The following is a 13,858-nucleotide window of genomic DNA, read 5'->3' as shown; positions in this document are numbered from 1 at the left end:
TTATGAGGATGATTAGCATCCAAAGTATGTGTAACTGAACCTTTGCTAAGGGCTAGATTGAAACCCTAATCATGTCTCTTTAGGATTTCAATATTGGGGCCTTTGCTGCAGTTATATTTTGGAATACTTAACATGATTATTTTCTAGGGTTAAATACTAAATACTTCCTTGAGGTTTCACAACTTTATTTTTTTCCCCTTAGGGTTTGATTTTTATCACAGGAGGTCCCTGTAGTTTTGATAATAGACCAAATTAGTCCTTCTGTCAGTTGACTGTTAGTTGACTTAACAGAATTCCACGTGGACCAATCAAATGTTGACACATGGCACCTACTTAATTTTTTTTTTAAATTAAAAAAAAAAAAAGAAAAATGAAAGGAAAATAAATTGAGCCATTGAGCCACCCCCTCACACATTTGGGGTGGCTCCTTGCTATGCGGGGTGCCCAGCTCTAGCGGGGCGGGGCCTAAAACCACCCCCTGCTGGGTACCTTCCAGGCTCACACCCCCATGAGCCTTGGGGTACGCAACCACCCCCCGCCCACCATCGGGAGTGGTTTCGCCACCCCCAGATCCATGCTGGGGTGGCTCAAACAACTTCAGCATCTACCGGGTGGGTTCACCCCCTTGGCACCAACGGGTGGCTCGGGTTACCCCGTTAGCTGCCGGGTGGCCAAAACCACCCCCACCACCATTGGGGTGGCCAAAGCCACCCCTGAAGCCCATGGGGTGGCTCTGAGCACCAATACTCCACTTAGTGGCTTTTGGCCACCCCCTTGGGCACTTAGGGGGTGGCCGAGCCACCCCCTTGGAGCCAAAGGGGTGGCTCCATCCGGCCAGATCCACCCCCAAATGGCCCGAGCCACCCCCAATACCCACTAGGGGTGGTTTTGGCCACCCCCTTGGGCACTTAGGGGGTGGCCGAGCCACCCCCTTGGAGCCAAAGGGGTGGCTCCATCCGGCCAGATCCACCCCCAAATGGCCCGAGCCACCCCCAATTTTTTTCCTTTTTTTTTGTTTTTTAAGAAAAAAAAAATTGCATTTTTTTTTAATTTTTTTTTTTTAAAATTAAGTAAGTGCCATGTGTCAACATCTTATTGGTCCACGTGGAATTCCATTAAGTTAACTAACGGTCAATTGACGAAGGGCTAATTTGGTCTATTATCAAAACCACATGGACCTCTTATGATTAAAATCAAACCCTTGGGGGGAAAAAATAAAGTTGTGAAACCATAGGGAGGTATTTAGTATTTAACCCTATTTTATATTTGATTGAATTCCTCATATGCATGTGTTTGGATTTGTTATTTGTGTCAATTTGGATGACTAAGTCCTGGGCATAATAAAGTGACAAAATAACCTCATTATGGGTTCTTGGATTAATCAACATGAAAAACTGAGAGTAGATACCATGCCCTAGGTTTCATGTGTTTGTCAATTTCCATAGATTTATACTTTCTTGAAGAACAACTTGTAGATACCATGTTAAATCCTTTGAGAAAGAAAAGAATTAGAGTAAATACTATGTCTAATTTGTTGCTTAGGGAGATCAATAGCTTAAGGAGTAGATAACATGCCCTTAGGTTGGCAAGCATTAAGTATACTGATATGATTGTAGCATTGGCATATTATTTATCTTAATTGAGTCTGATTAGTGGTGGATATCAAAACCCTAACCCTTTCGTTCTTATTATTTCAATTCAATCTTTCAATTTGTGACATTCAGTTAATTAATTAGGAAAATTACTTTTAAACAAAATTTACCAATTCTCGTGGGAATGATCTCGTATTTGCTTACTATACTATCGTTTTGATCTTGTGCACTTGCGAGTAAAACATACAACTATTCGCCTATTAATTTAGGTGGGTAATTGTCACAATAGTGAGGCTGCAAGGAGTGCTCTAAGAAGTTTGGATAAATATGATTCATAATTATCATATTTCTTAATTATTATAGATAATCTCATATCATACGATATGAATACATGATACATAACTTATAAGTATGACATTATAGCCACATAATGTCAAATATGTATACAAATTTATACTAATACTATAGTTTGTTAATATACTGTAACAATGACAATGTGATTAATATAATGTCAATTAAAGTGATTAGTATTGGAATTAACAATGTGTTTGTTGTAACTTATAATCACAAATTAAATATCATCATAAGTATTACAATTAGAATTTAGATAATATGATCATATGAATTATCATTTTAAATCATATGATCATATGATCTAACTGTAACACCCAAAAATCTGGCATTGACTAGTTTGGTAGGGTTATTGGCAATTACCCAAATCTAACTAACTGGTCCTGGAAAATCGCTTTTCTAAGACATGCCAAAGTTATTGCATAGGAAGGTGGAATGCATATTAGATATCTAATAAACACAATGGAAACAAGTATTATCCTCAAACATAGACACAGAGCAACTAGTAGAATAACTTAAGCAAACCTAGTGGCATTGTAGAGATCTTATCCTTAAGCAAGGTTCATAGTGGCAACCTTGCCACTCTCTTTTTCCTTCTAGGAACTGGTCTCCTACAAGATGTAATAACCGTGAGTGTAAAGACTTAGTAAGTAAACCCCACAGTAGGTACGACATGAGCCAGTTTATAGAATTAAACGTGGAATTTGATAAAGATTTGCAAGAGGTGTTGTCTCTGTTAATACACTGTAAAAGTATTGTTTTGTTGACAAAAGATAGTGTACTTCCAGCGGCAATTGCCTAAGTAATTTTAATGCAGAAAACTAATGCTTTATAAGTCATAACTATCATATATGGTCTACTCAAAATATTACCCATTCTCAATAGCATTGGCACTGTCCTGAGGGACCTGTAATACAATGATGGTGCCTCAAACATTGTATTCTACCGTCCATAACACTAGCAGTCCGACTAAGTCTGACCTCGGGTGGCCCACGCTACTAATGATGTACGTACTATAGTGATCCGCCTGTTAAGGCCGTGCCAGTCACAGAATAACTGTTGGATCCAAGGCCCTTATATCACATCCATACATGTTTGACCAAAAAATCAAGTTTATATAGTAAACCCATGGCCATTATACCGAACGTATCAGTGTATCATGTCAAACGATGCATCTTATCAACCATTTATTAAGATAGTTACCAAGTTATACAAAAACATAGGCATGCTCATACCATACGCGTGCTTAGTTAACTGACATATCGCACGTTTTTAAGAAAAGTGGTCGTAAGTGTTTACTTACCTCGTGCACTCACGTGAGTCCTCCAACATCACAAATCCATACTATAACAAAATACGACACAACATTATAAGTAGAAATAGATAACTCCCCGAGTGACACAATAAGTTTCTAACTAGCGAAATGGGTCGTCAAAACCTTAAACTCACATATTTGGGTTACTAGGTGTACGCCCTACTCTCTGGGCGAACGCTCGACCCCAAGGGCGTATGTTCAGCTAGAGAGTAGAATTCTCAGCTAAAAGCTCCAAACGGGGTCTTATGCTTCTAAGGTGTGGTATAACCCATTCTAGGCTCCTAGTAAACACATGCAAAGTAACACATATTGCTATCATGCAAACCCAAGCAATAAAAGGCGGTTTAAAGCTCTTTAAAATGTTTTTGATCTTTGTAAGAAAATAGGTGCAAGAACTTGTCAAAGCATCCTTAAAACTTGTATGAATACAAAATGAGAAGTATAGCTCAAATGCTAACTGTTTGGACAAGAAGTTACCTTAGAAGATGACAAGGCACCAAGATCTCCTTCCTCTTTCTCCAAGTCACTTCTCACACTGGGGTTAGGGTTTTTCTTGGTTTAAGGAGATGTTGAAGTTGAAGGGCATGGTTTATATAGTGGGCTTGGGGCATTATCTGGTCTAAAAATGTGGAGAATGGGTTAAAATTGCTTTTCAGACTGTCGGCGAGTGCTCGGGTATGATTGGGCGAGCGTTCGGGTACTATTACACAATGGATAAAAGGGTTCAGGAGTACGTTTGGGGTACTTCCCAATGGCTCGAAGACTAGTCAATGAGCGCTCGTGGTGGTCCCCCTAGCAAACGCTCGCACTTAAGTCAAGAGCGTACGCTTGGGTGGTCCTCTAGCGTACGTTCTGTCAATGAGGGTGCATGTGGGTTTTTCCTTCAAAAAATCTCAAGGAGTTGGGCTACTAAATTAAACAAGATGTCACAAATTGAATTGAAAGAATGAAATAAAATAAAAGATTGAATAACAATAATAAGAATAAAAAGGGTAGGGTTTTGATATCCGCCACTAACCGTACTTGGATAAGATAAAAAAATATGCCAATATTCCAATTATATCAAGATACCCAATGTTTGCCAACCTAAGGGCATGGTATCTACTCCTTAAGCTATTAATTTTTCTAAACAACGAATTAGGCATGGTATCTACTCTAATTCTTTTCTCTCTTAAAAGATTTAGCATTACACTAAGTTGTTCTTCAAGAAAGCATAAATCTATGGAAATTGACAACCACATGAAGCCTAGGGCATGGTATCTACTCCCGGTTCTCCATGTTGATTAATCCAAGAACCTATGATGGGGTTCTTTTGTCACTTTATTAAGTCCAAGACTTGGTCATCCAAATTGACTCAAATAAGAAGTCCATACCACATGCAAATGATTATCAAGCACATTGATGTGAGGAATTAAAGAACATAGGAAATAATCAAGTTAAATATCCAAAATATAATTGTAGCAGATGTGCCAATATTACAATCCTAAAGAAACATGATTAGGGATTCAATCGAGCCCTAACTAAAGTACTAGCTACATAATAAAATAAATGGGGAAGATAAGAAAAACCCAAAACTCTTCTTGATGTAGCCTTCAATTCTTCTCTCGTGCTTGTGTTTGCTTTTCCCCCTTCTATTTGGATGAATAGAGGATCTATTTAAAGAGTTTGGAACAACCCTAGACAAACTTGTGCAGCCTTACTGATAAGTGCCAAATGTTGCATACTTGGACCCCTTTATTTACATTAGTTAATCCTTTAGTTGTGTCGTTATTTAATATTTTGTGTTAGTTTTGTGTTTTTAGTGTTTTGTAGGTCATTAAAGAAAAACTACAGCTTTAAAGGGAAAAATACAAAGTTTGGAAGAAAGCATACTTTGAGAAGACCTAGATGATGTGGTTAAGATCAACCAAATCCAAGAAAAAGGTTAAATCAGATTAAAGATCAGATTGGATTAAAGATAGATTGGATAAGATTCGGATCGGATTCAAATTCAGATTCTATACATGTCTCAGTATTTTGATCGTAACTTTCTACTCAAATATCAGATTCAAGTGATTCAAGCGGCATTGGAAAGCTAACTCAAAATAATACAATTCATAGTGAAATATGATTTTCCTAATTCGGACGGTTACTATGCCAAAATCGCCCTGTAATTAAGAGACACAAATCTGGACGAATCCTATTCCGATTTCAGACTTCTATTTTGACTGGGAGACAGAGCTCCAAATTATCTAGGTTTAATAGGGCTTCCAAGACTTTCGTAAGCCTATAAATAGACTTCTTTGCTTTCAAGAAAGGGGAGATAGAGTTCCAGAGAGCAAAATTCTACAGTTTTTCTCTTTTTAGTTTAGGATTTCTTTAGATTTATGTTTTATTTTTATGTGGAGTTAAATTCCCAACTAAGGTTGGGGATGAACCCTCACCGATGAAGAACATCAATACTTTCATGTAAGTCTTTATTTATCTGATTTTATTGGGTTTAATATTTCAATTGTTTTACTTCTTTTCAATGTGTGGAGTGATTCTTGGATATCTTTTGGATATTTTGGTCATTTTTCGTGAGTTTTTAGTTTCTGTTTAAATTAATTTCTGCTTGCAATTGTGTTTAGTTAGTTTAATATAATATAATTTACTTTAATTCAATTTTAGTTTGTTAGTTTGTTAGTTTGTTAGTTCCTTTTTGCATGTTTGGTCGTAGATCTTTAAATCTGGAGTTAAACACTTTTGATCCCGAAATTGAAAGAATGGCGAGAGAGAATCTAAGACAGCCACCAAACTCACCCACCAATTCTCAAAGTTCCGAGTCTGATTCGGAAAAGTCTATTAAGATGGGAGAACGAAATCAACCTAGATCCCTTAGGGAGCTGTTTGTACCCAATATTACCAACACACCGTCGTGTATAGTGTTGCCAGTTACTCGCTTTGAGCTGAAACCGAGTACAATAGGTCACCTTCCTGCATTTAGAGGATTAGAGAATGAGGATCCATATGTTCATGTGAGAATTTTTTTGGAAATTTGTGACATTGTTAATACGCAAAATGCCCCAGAAGAAGCGGTGCGTCTTCGGTTATTCCCTCTGTCCCTACATGATAGGGCGAAATCCTGGCTACTCTACAATAGACTTGAATCTATCACTTCTTGGGATATACTGCAAAGCAAATTTTACCACAAATTCTTCCCAATTTTCAAAATCAATAACCTTCGTCTACAGGTCATCAATTTCAGACAGAAAGAAGGGGAAAGATTCACCGATAGCTAGGAGAAGTTTAAAGAGCTTACTAGAAAATGCCCACCCCACGGGTTTGAGAATGAGGTGCTTGTTCAAATTTTCTATAGGGGACTAACACCAAGTGAGCGAAACTCACTTGAGACTATGAATGGTAGAGAATTCTTAAGTCTTACTGGGGATGAAGCCTATAAGACTTTGGACGAAATGGCTGAACAAGCACAACAATGGGATTTTTAAGATAGTTGGGACAGACAACAACCCGCTCCCAAGACAGGAGGCATCTATGAGGTGAGGAACGATGTTGAATTGAGGGAGGGGTTCAAGGTTCTCAGGCGTCAGTTTGACACTATGGTCTTAAACAATCTAGTGAATGCAGCAGATACTTACCAAGTTGATGCATGCGGGTTATGTGATAGTCAAACACACTTCACTCAAAACTGCCCAACTCTGTCAACAGAGTATCCAACTGAGCAAGTCAATGCTTTCAATGAGTACAGAAAACCCACAACTGAACTGTTTTCTGAAACTTACAATCCAGGGTGGCGGAATCACCTCAATTTCTCTTGGAAGCAGAATCAGCCATTGAACCAGGGTGGTACCTCTAGTCAAACTCAGAATCAATACCGGCCATCTCACCAAGCTCAACCGCCTGCTTATCAGTCCACCACTCAAGTGCCACAGCCTGCACCACAATCATCACTGGAAGACATGATGAAAATATTAATAGAAAAAGTCGACCAGTCCAACTCCCAAGCTATACAAGAGCTAAAAGGTTTTACCAATCAAGCTGTACAGGAGCTAAGGAATTCCAACATGGCTAATGGCAGAGACATATAAGAACTTAAGCAGGCCATGACCAAGATAGAAGGACAGATCGGTCATCTAGTTGCTGACTTCAACAGAATAGAGGAAGAAGAGCTTCAAAGTCAGTTGATGGCTGAAAGACACTACATGATTGATGAGGATGATTTCGAAAATTCTGATCATAAGCATGCCCAAGTCACCATCACACTAGAGAGTGAGGAAATTGTGGATAACAAAGAGGAGGAAAAGAAAGAGGAGCAAGTTGAACACCTTGAGCAAGTTGAGCACCATGAGAACAGTGAGCCACCAATAGATCCTAATCTGCCCAGTGACATGGAAGTGAGTACTGAAGCTCCTGCCTGCATCACTCTTGAGACATATCAAGAGCCCAAAGCTTCATCGCTTGAATGTCTCAAAGAGCCATCTTATGTCAAGATACTCAAAGGCTTGTGCACACAAGCACACAAATCTAGGAACCACTTTCCTAAGAAGATCCTTCGAAGTAAGAGATTCTACAAAAGATGGCAAAATATCCTTCCAATGGGGTATGAAGTTTTGAAGAAGAAGGGGTGGAAGGGATTGGTTGGACATCCGCATGATAGGGGAAAGCGCTGTAAAGTTTTCTCCTCTAGTTTATTTTCTGCACTTCACTCCAAAAATTCTTTCTTTCCTTTTTCATTACATGTTAATTTTATTTGTTTTTGTTTCTAACAGCAGTTAATCTTTTGATATTGTTTCTATGAAAAAAATATTGCTGTTAGTTTTTGTTGACAAGTGTTTTGGTGTTTAAGTTTGGGGGACGCCCTAGCCTTGTTCACACTCAGATTTCTTTACTTCTGGTAATGTATTTCTATACTACACATTGAGGTCAATGTGTAATTCAAGTTTGGGGGTATGGAAAACACTTTGTCTGTTTATTTTTTATTTATTTGTTTATTTTTATTTGTCATTTTGTGTTAAAAAAAAAAAATTCAATTTTTTTTTTGTGCTATGTTGTTGTCAAGTTTGAGTTAAACTGTAACTGTGATTTGTATTTCATTAGCTTGCTTAAAGAGTTGAACATATCATTATGTCATTAGGAGTCTGAGTCCTTTGACTTATTTTTTGGTAAAAGAGATTTCATTTGTTTTGAGATAAATTTTTATGAGCACATTAGCATGTTTTCTGTGAGGTATGATATTTGAGCTTAAGCTTGTTCTCTTTGAGATTTATTGGATGACCTATTGATGAATAACCATTGGCTTGCAAGATATAAAATAAATAAATAAAAAAAAAGAGAAGGAAAAAGAAAAGAGAGATCATGTTGAGTTTTTCGCTGAGTAACCGGACCTCTTGCCTCATTAAACATTGAGTGTTCGCGTCAAAATGTGTGAAGTTCAGTGCTAATTTATGATATGGCTAATCTGACTTCGTAGCCTTTTTGACTTAAGTTAATAAGCCCTTAGGGATGTTCTACATCTAGTGCCCTAAAGCCACCTGTCTTGGAGGTCATTGGCCTAACACTTGTTACATGAGTCAATTAGAAAGCTTAAGGGAGTTAGACATTGCAGAGCTTGTAAAAAAAAAAAATGAGAGAAAAAAAAAAATTGCATATCTTGCCTTGGTTGTTTCATTTGATAGAGATTTTTACAAATTTTATGGAACTTGTCTTGAGTTTAAACTGAAAGCTTCATGATTGTATGCTAATTAGACTTTACATTTTTCAGAACATATGATTTCTCAATTGTCCATTTATGAGTGATTTGATTTTGGATTTTCTTTCGACTGTTATGATGGTGTTTGTCTTTTTAAGTTTGCTCATGATTAAGAACCATGGTTTATGTGAAACTTCTTTCTTGTTAATAACATAGTGCTACAATGTTTGTGGGTATCATTCCTGTTAAGCCTTCACGAGATTTCACTCGTCCACTAGGGATGCCTAGGGTTTTAAAAGGCTTGTTGCATATGCTAAATGCAATCGTCTCTCCTACAAAAGAGGATTTATGTTTCTTGCTTTCATTTTATTTTTTCGTTTTGTTTTGCTAAGGGACTAACAAAATGTAAGTTTGGGGGTGTTTGATAAGTGCCAAATGTTGCATATTTGGACCCCTTTATTTACATTAGTTAATCCATTAGTTGTGTCGTTATTTAATATTTTGTGTTAGTTTTGTGTTTTTAGTGTTTTGTAGGTCATTAAAGAAAAATTACAGCTTTAAAGGGAAAAATGCAAAGTTTGGAAGAAAGCATACTTTGAGAAGACCTAGATGATGTGGTTAAGATCAACTGGATCCAAGAAAAAGGTTAAATCGGATTAAAGATCAGATTGGATTAAAGATAGATAGGATAAGATTTTGGATCGGATTCAAATTCAGATTTTGTACATGTCTCAGTATTTTGATCGTAACTTTCTACTTAAATATTAGATTGAAGTGATTCAAGCGGCAGTGGAAAGCTAACTCAAAATACTACAATTCATTTTGAAATATAATTTTCCTAATTCGGATGGTTACTATGCCAAAATCGCCCCGCAATTAAGAGACACAAATATAGACGAATTCTATTCTGATTTCAGACTTCTATTTTGACTGGGAGACAGACCTCCGAATTATCTAGGTTTTATAGGGCTTCTAGGACTTTCCTGAGTCTATAAATAGACTTCTTTGCATTCAAGAAAGGGGAGATAGAATTTCAGAGAGCAAAATTCTACAGTTTTTCTCTTTTTAGTTTAGGTTTTCTTTAGATTTAGGTTTTATTTTTATGTGGAGTTAAATTCCCAACTAAGGTTGGATGAAGCCTCACCGATGAAGAACATCAATACTTTCATTTAAGTCTTTATTTATCTGATTTTATTGGGTTTAATATTTCAATTGTTTTACTTCTTTTCAATGTGTGGAGTGATCCTTGGATATCTTTTGTGATTCAAGGATACATTTGATGATTTAAGATAATTTCACATAATTGATTGTTTGATTTTATTCGCTTAAATAATTGAAGATCCCTTGTGATTTGTTCTACGGATACATTTGGTGTTTCAATTAAGATTGGATATCTTTTGTGATTTACGGATACATATGATGATTTAATTGATATTGGATTCCTTTTGTGATTTGTGCATTGAATGGATACATGAGATGATTTTGATTAACTGTTGAAGCATAGTAAAACATATATAAGATTTAAATTGTGATAACTTCGGATAAATATTGATGAACATGGAGTATGTTATTATGATTCGGTGAGTGTGGATTCCTAAACCTTAGTCTTTACTTTTTGTTTTATTTTATTTAGTTTATGTTTATCCTTTAATTTTCAAAACTCAAAATTCAAACTTATTTTTTGGAACTAGGTTAGGGTAAAATTAGTTTAGATATAAGTTGTTCTTTCAAAAATACAATTCTCTGTGGGTTCGACTTCACACTTGCAATCTATTAAACTACAATCGATTCATGCACTTGCGAGTTAAATAAATTTGCACAACACTTACAACTAAACAATCGAGTTGAAATTGGATTCTAGTCTTTGAAACCGTGCAAAATTGTGGCAAACTGTGTCCTCAACTGCCTAGCGCATGACTATACTCGATCACAAGTGGGTGCACTCAATTGCAGGTCTGCCATTGATCCTACTGATTCGGCCACTCGAGCGCATGGTTGCGCTCGAGCCTATTCTTGCATACGATCGATCCGAAGTCTCCAGCTTTTCCCGAAAATGTCTTTTAAGTGTGAAACTTGTTGGAAATGCTTGCTTTTCTTCAAAACCCTAAAAATGATAGAAAACACAAAAACAACACAAAACATCAAATAGTAACAAAACTAAGAGCTTAAATTATGTGAATTAAGGGTCTAGAATGTGTAATATTTAGCACTTATCACATATCATACACATGGTCAGTCAACTGACATATCTCACATTTTTAAGGAAAGTGTTTGTAAGTGTTTACTTACCTCGTTCGCTCGAACGAGTCCTCCAACATCGCGAATCCCAGCTAACATGACTCATCGTTATAAGCAGTATTAGAGAACTCTACAAGGTTCCATCTAACGAAATGGGGTAGCTAAAACCTTTCTACACATTTATGGGGTTAAGGGGTGTGTAACCAGCTCTCTGGTCGAGCTCTCATTCCCTAGGGCGAGAGTTCGGCTAGGGGCTATGGCTTGGCCAGAAATCCCCCAAAATCCGTATAGGCTTCTATCTAAGGCTATGGGTTGGTATTTCTTTCATAGGTTCAAAATAAACACATGCATCATAAGAAAACACAACACAAAGAATCAAAGAGGTGTTTAAAAGTCCCTTGAAAACATTCTTGATTTTATTAAGAAATAGTCTCGTCCAAGTGCAAAACATATTATCATGCAACTTTTAAAGAGAACAAGGGTGGGTTGAAAGCCTTTCAAAATTGTTCCTGGTTTTACAAGAGTAATGGGTACAAAAAATTTTCATGCCATCTTTAAAAATTGTAATACTAGGAGAGTAGTAACAACATTTAGGAAAGCATAAAAGAAGAATTAAGAAGTCACCTTAGAAGATAGCTAGTGCTTCAAACTCCCTCCTTTCTTCAAGAAGACCCAAAAACCTTACAAACTCTAAAAGATCAACCAAGCAGGGTTTCTCTAGGGCAACAGAGGCTAAATTGAGGGTTGGGGGTCATATGGGGGTGGGTTTATATAGGGAAAAATAGTTGAGGGCGTTGTAGGAGAAATTTTGAAAAGGTACGAGCGCTTGTTGATAAGTGCTAAAATATTCATATTTTCAGCCCTTATCTTACATGTTTTAATCCTTTGGTTGTAATTAATTAGGCCATTTTAATTCCTTTTTGTATTTTTGATGTTTTTACAGGCTTTTGGAAGAAAGTGAAGTAAAACTAGGTGATTTGGGTTCAAAAAGAGAAGATGAGAAAAATTGGAGCTCCCTGGTATTGCGATCAATTGCAAGGTACCTGCGATCGAGCGCAATACCAGAGAAGATACTGCACGAGCCAAGCCAGGAGCGATCGAGCGCAGGCCAAAAAAAGGATCGATCGCAAATCTGCAATCGAGCGCACACGAGTTGCAATCGATCGCACCCGTGCGCAGGAGGCATCCCAAGTGGCCGCTAGAATGTCCCTATTTCCATATTAGGGTTTTTGAAACTCAAAATTGTAATAGGATTAAAACCTTATGACATCCCTAGGGTTTACTACTTTTCCAAGGACTTCTAAAGCCTATAAATAGACTCCTAAGCCTTTAGAATAGACAGGCTTGGAAAAGGAAGAAGAATAGGAGCTCTCAAGTCAAGTCTCGGGTTTATTCTTTCCTTTCTTTTCTTTTATTTTATGAAGATGTTTAACATCAACTCTATGTGTAGATAATTTACTTAGTAGCGATAGATTGAAGCCCTAGTTATGTTAAATTAATATTTCAATATTGGCGCCTTGTGATGATCATGTTGTGCTATTTAACTTGATTAATACCTGCTTGCATGAATTCCTCATATGTGTATGCCTGATCAACATGTGCATGTGGTATGGACTCGTTAGTTAGATCAATTTGGATGACTGAGTCATGAGTTTAACTTAAGTAACAAAACAATCCACACCGCAATTCTTGGGTTAATCAACATGGGGAACCGAGAATATACACCCATGCCCTAGGCCTTTTGTGTTTGTCGATTTCCATAAAACATATGCTTTTTCTAAAGAACAACTTAGTATTTACCATGCTAAATCCTTTAGGAAAGAAAAGAGTTAGAGTATACACCCATGCCTAACTCGTTGCTTAGGGAAATCAATAGCTTAAGGAGTATACACCCATGCCCTTAGGTTGGCAAACATTAAATATGCATAACTTGATCAAAGCATTGGCATAATTGATATATTAGTTTAATATAATTAGTGGTGGATATCAAAGCCCTACCCTTTGTTATCATCACTTCAACAATCAATCTTTATTTTGCTTTTGCTGAAGGAATCTATTTTTAAACATAAATTCAGCAATCATCGTGGGAATGATCCTATACTTGCACCCTATACTACCATGTTGACCTTGTGCACTTGCAGGTAAAACGTACAATTATTTACCTATTAATTTAGGTAGATTTTTGCACAACAAGTTTTTGGCGCCGTTGCCGGGGATTGCGGCGAATTTTGTTTAAATTTATTTTCCTTTAGTTTTGTTATTTTAATTTTCAATTTTTAATTTAGTATTAGCAAAAATCAAAAAGAATTTCTTGTTTTCCTTAACTTTTCGGTTCTTTGTTTCAGGTTGCGGATTGTCATTCTGTGGTTGCGATCAATCGTCCGCCAAGTGCGATCGAGTGCACTGCGATCGAACGCACCGACCTGCGATCAAGGGCAATTCCAGGGAGCTTCCAGACCACGCAGTACTGAAGCTGCCTAACTGTAGAAGTAATCAAGTTCATGCAAGGTCGTCGATCTCAAGTCTCAACCGTTTTTCCCCTCGATCCTGAAATTGAACGGACAATTCGACAATGACCTTGAGACAAAGAAGGAGAAGAAGAAGTTGAAATGGAAGATTTGCAAGAAAATCCAATTGGGCTAAGACCCCTAGAAGCAAATCCACCACGAGTGAGGAGACCAATGAAGCAAGCAT

This window comes from Corylus avellana, chromosome ca1 (assembly GCF_901000735.1).
Source record: "Corylus avellana chromosome ca1, CavTom2PMs-1.0".
NCBI lineage: Eukaryota > Viridiplantae > Streptophyta > Magnoliopsida > Fagales > Betulaceae > Corylus > Corylus avellana.
The sequence above is the reverse complement of the archived record's forward strand: the minus strand, read 5'-3'. Positions refer to the sequence as shown.